We start from the raw sequence: 14,948 nt of genomic DNA on the forward strand, positions 1-14,948 counted from the left end.
AATGCATATGCCCCTACTAGGGATTAGACTACCTTTGGGATACAGCTGAAAAAGACTGACAGGTTGTTTCCTCTATAGAAGAATACATTTAGCTTGCAACACAACCACTCTGCAAGTTGAACCTCTGGAAATCACAAATGGATTTATGCAAAAACTGAAATACAGTTCCAAACTTTATAAAATACTGTAAATGCATTTTTATCTTGCTTGGTTTATACTGTGATGCAGGGTGAACATGAACATTTAATAATCATTGGAAAATGCAGAACACAAAGCTCATTTATTGCAGGAAATTTGTCACTGCCAGAAAAAGGCATCAGTATGGAACAACACAAAATTATCTGAGAAAAACTTTAGTTGAAAAACAACAAATGTGACACTTTCACCAAGGAGAATCAGACAAAATATCACTCTTCATATGGGATGACAGAACTGGAGCACATGTGCACTCAGTGTGTGATACAAAGATGACTAAGTTGTCAGCAAGCTAGGACTAAATACCCAAAGCATGGCTTCTTGCTGAGAATGATCTAACTTTGAGTCAAAACCATCCTGCCAATCACTGAGATATTACCAATGATTAATTACCTGACTAATTTCTTGAGAACATGTAGCTAGTCCACAGCCAAAAGCAAGGAAGCCTATTCCTTCCTCACATTTGTCCTTTCTCAGTCCATGACAGTGCCTTACAAATGTAATGTATTCCCTAACTCCAAGGAGAGTGGATGGAAAGTCCACCTACTGCTCCCATATCTTCCTGCCTGTCTACCCCACTTTGCTGAGGTGCACATTACTGGATTGTATGCATTTACCTAGGACACGAAGGTGATATCCGATGCAAAGCTGGGCTGAGGATAAGGGTTGGATAAAAAACAGAAGTAATTCTGCTATTACAGTGAGTCCACCACCATCACCAATCTGCTGTCAAAGGCAATGCAATATAGAAATGCCAGGGATGTTGTTGAACACATTCTGGATTTCTGAGCTCAGTGTGTGCTGAATACTGCTGATGGTTCATTACACCCAGACACTGTGGGCAAAGCAACTTACCTTAAAATGAGTTCATACACCTTTTCCAATTCCCAGGCTGTTGTATCTTGTAGTTCAGACTATAAACGACTTTGTGGCAGCAGCTATCTTTTATTATATTTCTGTGAAATGCTAAACACAGTGGAGTCTCAAGCATTTAGGAGTTCAGCAATGAAAAGTAGAAGTTAATACACAGTCTTTTATTTCAATTTTTCTTCCAACAGCCTTTTTCAAAAATACAGTAAGATTAAAAACTACAAAAGGAAATATCTGTCAAGTGCTTAAAACATCTTTATGTGACCAAAGCTGAAGGGACACAGTTTGATGCAGAAGGTCTTGAAGGTGCTTCTGCATGATCATTGCAATAGTGCATTTTTTCTGATTGCTGCCACCTCTGTCTCCCTGTCCTAGTCTCTCCTGCAGTCTCAAGAATGATAGAAGATTCACTGGTAACAGCAGCTGGAGAAGGTGAAAGGTCTGTATGATGTTTCATTTATACTCTTAATAAAAGCATTGCTCTGGTGGGTTGACTTTGGCTAGATGCCAGGTGCCTACCAAGCTTCTCTATCATGCCCCTCCTCAGCAGGACAGGATGGAAGAAATAAGATAAAAAACCTCATGGTTCAAAGTAAAGGCAATTTAATAAAGTGGAAGCAAAATTTGCACATGCAGAAACGAAAACAATAGATTTAAATTCTACTTCCATTAACAGGTGGTGTCACTCTGCTTCCCAGGAAGTAGGTTTTCAGTATGCATAGTGGTTTCTCCAGAAGACAAACATAAATAATGAATGCTCCTACCCTTCCTCCTTCTTTCTCTTAGTTTTAACATCTGAGCAGATGTCATATGAAATGGAATATCCTTTTGGTCAATTTGAGTCAACTATACTGCTTATGTACCCTCCCAAAATCCTGTCCACACCCAGCCTATTGGTAAGGGGGGAACACTGGAGAGAGAGCCCTGATGCTGCTGAGCTCTGCCCAGCAGTTGTGAGAGCACTGGTATCTTATTTGCTCCTTTCTAGCTCTCAAAGCACAGCACTATGAGGGCTGTTGTGAGGAATGTTATCTCATCCAGACCAAATACAACTGCTTAGTCAATGTTCTCCCTTTTAAACTCATATTTTAACTCAAAATGTTTTAAAACACTACCAATTGTAGAGAAATAACCCCATAAAATCTTTTGATCATATTTAGGAGCTACTCAAGTTTACTACAAAGCCTGAGTTGTCATATGTGGGTGGATGTCTTTTTGTGCTGGTCAAGAAGTACAGTGTGCTTGAAAGGCTAAACCATCAATAAATTTGGATTCACAGACATAGGTTTCTCTGGAATACTGAGAAGAAAAGAGGAAACATGAAAAAAATATAAAAACAGCTCCCCCCTGAAAAGATAGGAAATTAGTAATAATATAGAGATACCACAGGCAGGATATGCAGGAAGCCCATCTTAATACAAATTCCTTGAATTGTTTGTGCTATAATCTTAAACCTACTTATCTTGAAATCTGGAGAAAATTTTTGTATATATACTTAATACAACTATAAATTCAACCAAATCTGAAGGTAATATATTTGGTTATTTAATTGCTAACTAAATCAGAGAAATTTTTCAGTGTAGCTACTTAATTTTTTACCAAAACCAATTCTTTTGACAGGATGTAGGTTTGAAAAAATTGTTTCATTTGTTTGATTGTCTTTATTTTTAGTTAAAGGAAGCCTGAATCTCTTAAATGTTTTGGTTGTAGTTTTGTTTGCTTTCTTGGGGTCAGTTTTTTGTTTTTTTTAGGGGTTTTGTTTGTTTGTTTGTTTTTTAATTTTTGTTTTTAGGTTTTTTTGTGTTCAATTTTTTTTGAGTTTTCTAAGACAAGTTAATGAAAGATGGGAAACCACGTGGCCTTAATAGAAATTCATATGGGGAGGGGAGGGGAAGGTGCGGGAAGGTGCGGGAAGGTGCGGGAAGGGAAGGTGCGGGAAGGTGCGGGAAGGTGCGGGAAGGTGCGGGAAGGTGCGGGAGAGAAAAAATTGTACTTCCCCTTTTCTCCTACCTTTTCTCTCGTAGGGAGAGCTATGGTCAGAACAGAGTATCCTGAGCTAGCAGTCAGAGACATGCTGCCAGCATTAAATAACAGTGATCTAACCCAGTCTAGTCCCAGAAACTCACAAATTGCAAACATCTCAAATACTTCCAGAAGCCAGGAAAGTCATTTGCCAAATTTTGCTTGTTCTTGTCTCTGCTGAGAGCAAGGTAACCAACACAGCCAGAATATCAGCCCATGGCAAAGGCATATTTAGTTTCTTCTGTTAGTCTAAGGAATTACAATTCAAAGATTTTTTTTTTTTTTACATGAGAGTCTTTTATCAAAAATAATGTCTTACAGTTGTGCACAGTTAAGGAGCTTAAAGAAATACCCCAATACTGCTGAAGTTAAATATTAAAGATACCTGTCAGGGAAAAAGTATTCCTATACTTCCTGGGATTTATCAGTCTTACCTTCAGGTAATATGAAAGTTTACCACAATTTATTTAAAGTAGTCAAAATTAGGTGCATGCATTTGTATATTGATTTCCTTACTACTTCACATTTTTCTATTCCTATTTCACATTCCTCTTTATTGAGTGAAGCCATGGTATTTGTTTCTTCAAGGCCATTTTCCTGACTCTGGGTATTCAGTTGACAGAATGACAGTGCTCAAAGCATTTATCATGTGAGCCAGATGCTACAAAATCAAGATGATGCTGTTGATTTTTCCAGGATTCTGTATTCCATGCAGCAGCTGATCTCTATCTTAATAACCTTCCAGGATTTCTGCTAAGCCTCAAATCCCTTCTCAATAAGGGTGCTTATACAAAACCTCAGCAGTCATTTTAGTGTTTCAGCTTAGAGCATACAAAACCTTATGTACAAATCCATGTACAGTTTTTACTGCCATTCATTGGCTTTCTTTCCCTGGCACCATTATCTCTAAAAGAAAGTGTCAGGACTGTTTTCTGTTTGTATCTCCCAGACCAAGACAGTCTATTTCACACACAAATCTAGCCGAATACCACTGGAGTCACTTAGCAGTAGCAGAATGGCCTGATTTGGATCTCTGCCTGCCTCAAGACATTTAATTTAATTTCATCATTTGCATTTTTCACCAGACAGTATTGTAAGGAACAGAGCATCAAGGGGAATGTTATCGTGCTGAAATTAAAGAACTAAAAATGCATGTTGAAGTCGCTTTTTAAAATACAGATATAAGGATTTGCACTGAATGCATGTTATAAGTAGTGTGTGTTCCTATCATATATTTAAAGAGAGGAAATGAGATGTTATTCTGGTATACAGCTTATTTATATAAATATATAAAAATATGTGCTTTATTTCCATAATTTTAATATTTAATTGTTTTTCTGTCTTTATGCAGAAGTTGTTAGAGTTGTACTTTTTTATTTAGAGCAGTCTTTCACAGTTAGCTCTCCTGTAATCTTCATCAATAATAAAAGCAGCTTTAAAGAAGATCCTATGCTGTTTTGGAAAATATCATGCCGAGATAGCACTGTGTATTGACCTATGGTTAAAGTTACAATTGAAAACTGTGGTTTAGTTTGTTGGTTCCTCTCCCTCCACTTCATAAATGTGACAGCTGTGTTTGAAGGTTGATGTGAGTTCCCATCAATGCTCTGTAGAAAACTTCCAATTTTTTATTCTATGGGACTCAGGATTAGGTAGGGGATCCTCAGAAAAACCAAACTTCAAGGTAAGTAGTCTCCCCTTTCCTAAGTGTTTTCAATATCCTTGAATCATCTTCTAGCTCAGCAGGACTGTGAAACCATTGTGAAAACCTATTATTCATTCTGTGAAAGCCTTTTCCCTCTAACTGTGTGCTCTCAACCTGAACTGTTCTTATACCTTTTTATTTTACATTGTGCACCTGTCTGGTGCATAGAATTATCATCCATCCTGACATCACCTATATATTTTAAATATTTTATGTTTCCATTAGAGCACAACATCTTACATTTTGTCCCTTGGGCACTATCAATACAAATTATGTTGAATTTTTAATCTGAAATTATCCTTGAATTCTTGAAGAAATACAAAAGAAGAAAATATTTTGTACCCACATCTTAGTGTTAGAGGGGATAGCTTACCATCATGGAAAAATTTAGGAAAGGGAGATCTTGCTTTCTGGGTTTTCTGCAAATGCAACAGGCCTGGGAGTCACTAGACTTGCCCATGTTAGTTGGTATATTATCTGTCTGTCTGAATCCCTAGGAGACCTTCACAGATAATATTTTAGAGTAACCAATTTGACACTATAAGCCTGGCAAGGTACCAGATGCACAAAGAGCATGTCTAGACTGTAAGTCTGGTCACATTACCAATCCCAGATGCACGAGTAGTGTGAGTTGCACTCAGTCTGTGAGCATTTAGTAAGCTATCAGATGCATAGTGTCATTTATTAATTGTGCTGGCAGAATAAGGTTCAGAAATTGCTGTTGATAAGTACATTGGTATCAGAAAGCCTCTCCCCAAAATATTCTAGAAATGCAACGAAGAGAACAACCTGCCAAACAGCAGAAGCAAGAACAGGCAAAAAGTAGAGGAAACAGAAGGAGTACCATATACCAACACATTGTTTTTAAAGTCCTAAACACCACATTTACCTAGGTACACTCTGGTGCAGGTCACCTAGGAGATCAACATTTTTCAGAGTCCTTTAAATTGTTGAGAATCTCTTACATAGCTTACATAGTATACAATAATTTCATTAATTGAATTAATAATTACCTTTGTTGTATATTATTATCTAATTTGCTGGACTTTAATAGATCAAAATCATAAAGCATCAACCTTTTAACTACAGGATATAAAAAAGGTAAAATATTGAAACATGTACAACCATATGTCTGTAAGAAACATGCTGTATGTCAGATAAATATGAAATCTCTATCTATTGGTGGTGACTATGTAGTCCATACAGCAAATAGAGTCTGGAAAATGGCTCTTGGCTTCTAAAAATAGCAATATAAGGCTCAATTAATTTGGCAAAGGTGAATCTGTAGTGACACTTGAGACAGAAGCTGGATAAGTGGCAACACGATCAAGTTTGAGGCAACCTAGTAAAGGAATAAATTTATATGATAAAAGTGAATGGGACTTAAAAGACCCTTTCAGTCTTATGTGTTTAATACAGTCATGATACATCAGGGGATCCTAAGGATCTTTAACATCCTTCTTTGGGAACTTAAACTCAGAACCTCAGGACATTAACTTTTGAGTATTTGTGGGAGTTGGCCTGACCAAAACCCAGGGTCAGCTGAATTTCACCCTGATAAGCAAAGTCTCAGTTTTAAGCCCTGGGAAACATTAATTTAACTCAGGACAAGCCTGAGTTCTCCTCCCAGGAGCTTTTGAGGTTGTTAATTTAAGCAGTCCAATTCTGTTCTCCTATTGGTTATTTGTGTTCCTTACATGGTTTTATTTCCAGAATGTTCCTCCCCTAAGGTTATGTATTCTTGCACCCTCCTTTGCTCTTGTCTTTGTCCACAGAGTTCTGTTGGTTACTTTGTTCAGCTTTTGGGCATCATCCCTATTTTCTTTTATTCCTTATTAAAGTGTTCTTTTTCTGGTGCCAACCATGGTTCCCGCTCCTAATTATTTTCTCGCCACCCTCTGCCCTGAAGTCAGGGGACCTAAAAGTTTGTCACAGCCACTCTCACGGTGGCAAATGTTGAAAGTAAACACCTAATATAAAAGGGAGGTGCTTTAGTGTCACCTAAATATTTTGATCTGTGGATCAAAATCTTCAATTCTCATCTTAGACATTATGAGCTCAGAAAAACTGAACCTACCAAACTGATTGATGAAAGACATGGCAGAAAAGTAACAAAAGCTGTTTTATAGATTGCATGAAGTAATAAAAGAGTAATTGAACAAGGTAAAAAATAGCATCACCTCTGTAGAATATAATATGCACTAAGTGGAAATAGAAATTGTGTAGTTTTTTTTAGTGATATCTAATCTGAGCAGAGGAAGAAAAAAAGAGTTATCTTCCTTGGGAAAAAAAAAAAGGGGGATTTTATTGGACTGATGACTAAATACTATTGCCAATATTTGCTTAAAATTTCAGAAATAAATTAGCCACATAACTGTTTAAATGAAATTTATCTCTGATCTGTCTTTTGGTATATAAATCAGAAACAGAAAATACACTAGAATTCACTATAAATGAGAAAACGGGATCAACTGGAATCAAAATTCTGGTCAACATATTTTATAATGTTTTACTTTCCTCCTCTGCATATTGCTTAATATCAATTTATGCTCATATATATTTGGGTCAAAGTCAGCACATATAAATATGTTGAATAGCAACTAAAATATAATTAATGTATAAAATTATAATAAATTTATATATTATATAATTATATATTTATAATTATACATTATAATACATTTATAATTTATTTTTCTAAATTGTTACCTCAAATGCCTGTTAACATTATGTATGAATTAATTCTAAACACTGTAGTCTACTATTTATGCTAAATAATATAGTGCTTAAATTCCAAGAAAAATTGTCACACACTGTAGGTGCACTAATATTGTTTTACTGATGTAAGAAACTTATAAAAAAAACAGATGAGGGAAGAGAAAACAACCAGATGCAACAGGAAAACATAAATCATTATGTTATTTTTCCGAGTTTTTTTAGGTTTTTTTTAGTTTTTTTCCTAGTCTTCTAGGCTAAATTAAAAAGAAATATATATATATATCAGGGAAAAAAAATAGGTGTCATTAAATAGGAAGTGACAATAGGAAAGGAAGAAGTCATGAAAAAGAGGGAACTAAAGGATAAATTTAAAACTATTGACAAATATTGTAAAAAAGCACATTAATGTGCTAATGCAGAGCAAGAACAGCATTTTCTGCAATTTCAGAAATGAATTATAGCACACCTCACTCTACTAGTGCTTTCATTCATTGGTCTGACTTATATTCATTGCTAAAACTGCCAATTTTTTAATTAGTATTTATCTTCAGACTGAGATACATAAGTTTATGTTTACAAAACGGATGTCTGCACCTGCATATCATCATGTTATTTAGTTGTGTAATCACAAATGTCTGGTGCCATTTCACATGCCCAGGGTTCTATGAGACTTTGAAATGTGACAGATAGGTTGCAAACTTTACAGGTTAAGTTCCTGATTACTCATATTTGTTCTGTGTGTTTTTCAGCATGAACTTCATCAGATCTATCATAGAATTGTAGAATCATAGGATAATGTGATCACAAAATTATGTAAAGTTTTATGTTGGAAGGGATCTTTAAAGTTATACAGTTCCAACCCCAGTGCCATGGCCAGGGACATCTTTTAGTCCATCAGGGGTTGCTCAAAGTCCCAGCAAACCTGTCCTTGAACACTTGCAGTAATGAGTCAACCACAACTATTCTGGGTAACCACTTTGAGTCCAATTTAAATCTACTCCCTTTAGGTTTCAAACCACTTCCCCTTTTCTGAACACTGCAGAACTTTGTACAAAGTCCCTCTCCACCTTTTCATAAGCCTCCTTTATACATTAGAAGGCCACAGTAAGATGTCTCTGGAGCCTTATCTTCTCCAGACTGAATATCTCAACTCTCTCAGCCGTTTTGCACAGGAGAAATTTTCTAGCCCTAAGATCATTTTCATAATCCTCCTCTGGACCCCCTTCAACAGGTCCAAGTGTTTCTTTTTCTGTAGAGCTCCAGAGTTGGATGAAGTACTACAGCTATGGTCTCACTAGAAAAAAAGTGAGAAAAAGAGATTCACAGTTGGAGATTGCCCATAGGCTTGTGCAGGACTTCATATTTGGTCTTGCTGGACTTTGTGTGATTTGCATGGTCCCAGCCCTCAGGGCTGTCAAGACCTTTCCACATGATGTCCCTTCCCTTGAGCAAACCAACTGCACTGATTAGCTTGGTGCCTGCCATAAGCAAACTTGCTGAGGATGTGCTCAATCCCACTGTCTGAGTCATTCCACTAAGTGGGGTGAAAGCATTGCGAGCATTCAATCATTTTGACTATGCCTCTATTACCAGGTTACAGAACCTTAGTTTAGATGCATTTGTTTAGCTATAATCTTTCATAAATAGTGAAGAGTTTAATTAGATATAGACTATTGGGTTTTGTTTGTGGTTTTCTAAGTCACTAAGGATGATATATTGTCAGTAATGTGAAGAAATAGTGAAGCATCATTAACCATTATTTAATCAAAACTCACTGTGTTCTGTCCAGTCTTTTTCATTCTTCAGAACTCAACAAAATTTTAATATTAATCTGAATTGTCTGCCATTTATCAGTCATGTAATCCTGGCCTTCCTGAAGTCTATTTGAATTAATATTTTCTAAAATGCTTTAAATCTATTTATTCATTGGTTCTAATAAATTACTGAATCAATCCAGGAATAACAGGTCTTTTTGATTACTTTCAGGTTTTAATATCAGCCTCCATTAATCTACTGATTAGCTATTGTGAGCTTAATTTTTTGAGTGATATGATAGAGCACTGAGGTATATATATCTAGTCCTTCACATAAATTTAATAGTGAAAGATATATATTTTAATTTATATTCTTAATAAGGTTTGTTTAGCTCAAAAAGTAAAGAACTTCTAAAAGAAGGATTTAACATATAAAAAAATCGAACCCTAAAGCATTCATCTTTTCATTTATGAAAAAATCTCCAAAACCAAACAACAACAAAACAAACAAAAAAACAGGCTGAAAACACAACCCCTATCATTAACAATAGTTTTGTCAATAACTAACTTGTAATTAGCCTGGCTGTACTGTACTGTAATTAGTATGATGATCTGCATTACTAAACTTGCCAAACAAACTCCCTCTTCATCATCTGTTACCTCCAACGATTTCCTAAAAACTTTACATGGAATATTAATAGGCATATTTTTAACAGCTGAAACTAGGTTTTCATACATTTTTACTGAAAATAAAAAAGCAGTATTTTACATGAAAACTATTCAATACCAGAAGGAAAAATACACTGATTAAAACTGTTTAAACAATTTGTATGGTGTCTTTTGTAGAAAGAAATATAGCTGAGTAGCAATTTTCTGCTTTTTAAAATTCTGCTGACATTGAGGTTAAGGGGATTTCTTGTCTTAGATCAGAAGAAAATGGATATACAAAGATTGCAGGATACCACTGAATTGCTATGCATTTCAAAAGCAGTATATAAATGTGGTGACGTATCCACAAATATTACCTCACATATACTTTGATATTGAAAAAAAACAGTATCAGGCATTATATTCTTGTATAAAACTATACTGATGAAATCTGAATGGGTTTTGCATTTATTTAAAAGCTCAGACATTTCAATTAAATTTATAAAAGGTGGGGTTGGTGGGTTGGTTTTGTTTGGATTTTATTTGTTCAGTTCCATGGGGTCAGCAACACTGAAAGTATCCACACTGCCAAGTCCACCACTAAAGAATGTGGTTCCTAAGAACCACATCTCCACCGCTTTTAAATACTTCCAGGGATGGTGACACAACTACTTGAATGAGCAGCCTGTTCAAATGTTTGATAAAGGCAAAAGAGATAAAGAGATTTTTCCCTAATATCTAATCAAAACCTCCTCTGATGCAAGGCCATTTCTTCTTATCCTGTCAGTTTTAACCTTAGAGAAGAAACTGATCCCCACCTTGCTACACACTTTTCTCAGGTAGTTGTAGAGAGTAAAAAGAGCCTTCTTTTGTCCCAGCTAAACAGCCCTAGCTCCCTCTGTTGCTCCTCATTAGACTTATGCTCCAGACCATTTCTGATGCCTTTCTCTGGACATGCTCCAGCACCTCAATGTCTTTCTTGAAGTGAGGATCCCAGAACTGAACACACAGAACACAAGGTGTGTCCTCACCAGTGCTGAGTACAAGGGGACAATCACTGCCCTGCTGGCCACACTATTTCTGATACATGCCAGGAGCTTATTAACTTTCTTGGCCACCTGGGCACACACTGGCTCATGTTCAGGTGGCTATTAACAAATACCCACAAGGCCCTTTATACTGGGAAACTTTCCAGCCACTTTCCCATAGCTTGTAGCACTGCATGGGGTTGTCAGCTGAGTGCAGAACCTGACACTTTACCTTGTTGAACCTCATGCAATTTGTCTCTGCTCATCAATCCAGTCTGTCCAGATCCCTATGCAGAGACTTCTTACCATCAAGCAGATCAACATTCCCACCCAATCTGTTTCCATCTGCAAACTGAGAGTGTATTCAATTCTCTCAAACAGATTATTGGTAAAGATGCCAAATGTGTCTGGTCCCAGTACTGAACCCTGAGGAACACCACTAGTGACTATGTCAACTGGGTTTAACTCCACTAGCTGCCACTCTCTGGGCCCAGCAGTTCAGACAGTTTTTTAATCAGTGAAGAATCTACCTGTGTGTCATGGGCAGCCAGTTTTTCCTGGAGAGTCCTGTGGAAAATAGTGTCTAAGACTTTTCTGCTGTCTAGGCACACAACATCCACACTGGCACTCAAAATGATCCACTCCCATAACCTTCCCCAGAGGTCAGACTGACAGGCCTCTTTGCTACTCCATCCAGAATTTACTGCAGATGAGTCCCACCTCCGTTAACCTCCAGACCACCAGGAGCTCCCTGGTTAACCAGGATGTTGTGGTTTTAAACCAATAACTAAGAAAATTACTTATTTCTTGCTGTGAGATATGGATTAGAACAAGAGCAAAACAGGCATAAAACTTAAAAGGGAAAAAAAAGAAAGTTTATTGACAAACTACAATAAGAACACCAGAATAAACTTCCAGAAAAACCTTTTCATCCCCTGTCTACCCACTATTCCCTTGTTCACATGACAAAAGAGACAAAACCTTTGGAACTTTGATGGTTAAAACAGTCCCAATTCTTGCTACAGTCTTTTCACCAGTCTTTATAGAGAAACAGAAGTTTCTTCCTGTTAATTTATGGAGTTTCTCACAAGAAAACTATTTTTGTTATAGTTTTCTATTGCCCTGATGTCAGCTGCCCAGAGCTGCTGTTATTAGAGCCCACTCCTCCCATTTTTCACATCACTCTTAAGTGTATATGGGCCATGAGTCTAGGGATGGGATTTTTAAGGATAAGTTATTCAAAGGCAAAAAAAAAAGTCTTCTTCATCTGTTTCCGTGAGCTTCACCAGAAAACAGTTTTCTCATTGCCTCTCAAGGCTTCAAACCTTCCAGCACTTCACTGTACCATAATTACTCTACTTTTTACTCAAAATTTACACTTTGAACACTCTATTCCTCCCTATATACTGTCATGAATTAAAGGAGTGTTTTCAAGACCTTATTGTCCATTTCCATAGTTTTAACAGAAAGATATTTCAGCTTAATTAAAGCATCTTCTTAATTCTCTACCTTTTCTGAAGCTTCTTTTCTTTCCTGTCACTAGTAGTTTATAAAGTCTCTTTTCATGTTGATCACTCTCTTTTCTCTGTCTGGATAAAAAGATTAATCCGCAAGTCTCATCTGGGAAATGAAAGAGTTAAAATCTTGCCCAGGCTGTTGTAGGTAGTTCTGTGGCCCCGGCCGGTGCAGGAGCTGGAGCCGTCTGCGATGGAAAGCTCCTCATGGCTGCTCTGAAGAGTGTAGGCGCCGCGCCCAGCCCGCTGCAGGCCCAGAGCCCCTCTCCTTCTTCACTCAGCAGTCTCCAGTGAATCCAGCCACAGCAAAAAACCTGCAGCCGAGCCAGAGATCGGCTCGGCCCGGCCCGGCCGGAGCCCGGAGAAAACCCCCTCCACAGGGCCTGCATCCCCCGGCCGGGAGACGCTGGGCCCAGCCCAGTCCCCGCCCGGCCGCATGGCCTGGGCAGGGAGCGGGAAGCCTGGGGCTCTGCCGCCCTTCCCAGCCAGGAAACAAAGAGAACCAAGAGAGCTCTGGTTTTACACTTTAAGGTAGGGTTCACAAGTTGATCCCACTTTTCAATGGCCTAAACTGCTGTCAATTCTCAGCAATGACCGATAATTGGTCAGGAGAAAAGACGCCAGGCAGATCCCAGCAACTTAAACTTTCTTAAAGGTAAAGTAACTCCATGACACAGGACTTCCGGTAAATGATGGAAAGTGGTCCAGTGAGTTCTTCCACCAGCTCCATCAGTAACGTTGGGTGGATCCTGTCTGGTCCCAAAAGCTCATGTATGTCCAAAAGGTATAGAAAGTCACTGATCATTTCCCCTTGGATTTTGGGGACTTCCTTCTGCTCCCCATCCAATTCAGGGGGCTGGGTAATCCAACAACAACTGATCTTACTACTAAAGACTGAGGCAAAGAAGAAACCAAGTACCCCTGTCTTTTCCCCATCCTTTGTCCTTATGTTTTCAGAGCATCCAATAAAGAATGGAAATTTCCCATAATCTTCCTTTATTTATTAATGTATTTAGAGAAAATATTTTTTCTTGTCTTTTATGGCAGTACTTAACTAGTTAAGTTCTAGTTGAGCTTTGGCTCTTCTAATTGTGTCCTGGCATAGCCTCACCTTATAGTATTCCTGAGTGGTGTCCCCTTTCTTCCAAAGGTCATAAAGTCTCCTTTTTCCCTGAGTTTGAACCAAATTTGTTCAGCCTGACATGTCTTCCCCAATGCTTCATATTTGACACATTGGGGCAGCCTGCTGCTGCTGCATTTAAGAACATTTTTATTCGACATTGGGATATACATTTATATGGGGTTTTTTTAGAAGGTGTTGAACATGTAATTTTATTAGGAGATAACCCTACAGGAGAGTGCAGAAGTTATATCATCTTCTGATGTAACTGGTGTTTCTTGACCTTTCTTCAGGTATCTGTCTTGACACCAAGAGCTCTGGTGCCAGCTGTTTTGAGTTTTTTTGTGTTTTGGTTTCTTTTGTTTTTGGTATTTTTTTTTTTGTATAGTATTAGTCTCATATTTAAATCCTTCATTTTAAATGTGATCTGTACATTTACTCAAAAGATGGAAAGCAAGATTTTTTTGTTCATGAATAAAATTCTAGGCACACACTATATCTGCAGATTAGTAGTAAATTGAGGGAAATTTGTTTACCTTTAAGGTGTAATGAAAGAGCAGTGGTGATGCCTGACTGGTGCCATTTTAGATGCTGCAGGACATATAACAAAAGCCTAGGGCTGGAGAGTGAAATACAGGACTGTGCAACACTGGGATTTTTTCTGGAGCAGCAGCTCAGGGCCCGGTAGGATATCCCAGAGTATCTTAACTATAACTTTTTACTTAGTCCCCTGAATTCCTCTCCTAGACTGTTTGTCTGTGGTTTAGATGTTTCTTGCTTCATTTGAACATCAAGAGTCAAAGGTGACTTGAAGAAATTATGGGAATATTTTATTTCTGCTTCCCAACTTGTGAGCCTTTGATAGCAGTTACCAGTAAAAAGGTACAAATGAGTTTTTAATGCTCTAGTTGGCAACACCTGACCCTTCAGATGGTTGTATAACATGCTTTCAAATAATATCTGTAGGGCTATGGTTTGAAAGGGAGGTTTACCATGGCCTGATAGCAACTTGTGATTTATAAATTTCTCAGAACAGGATTTACAAGGAAATTGGATATCATTATGAAGCAGCTGTTTTTACCGGGTCTGACTTAGGTCAGAGCAGCTTCAGAGTGTTAATGATTATGTTTGCCTGCCTCAAGTAAATTGCTTGTGAATGACTTTGTGAGGCAAAATTGCTTTAAAATAGATACTGTTGATAACATGCTGCAAGTTGTTAGCATGTTTGCTGACCACAAATCATACAAGGTGTTTAATATAGTTACTGAGTGAACACAAAGAAGCAAATAATAAAGATAAAGCTATGAAACATAAAAATCTTTCTTTTTTGTATGCATTTTGTAGGGAAAAATACCACCAATTCTCATGACACTA

This window comes from Pseudopodoces humilis, chromosome 2 (genome assembly GCF_049639895.1).
Source record: "Pseudopodoces humilis isolate 2021_Gansu_Grassland_sample_001 chromosome 2, ASM4963989v1, whole genome shotgun sequence".
NCBI classification, from domain to species: Eukaryota; Metazoa; Chordata; class Aves; order Passeriformes; family Paridae; genus Pseudopodoces; species Pseudopodoces humilis.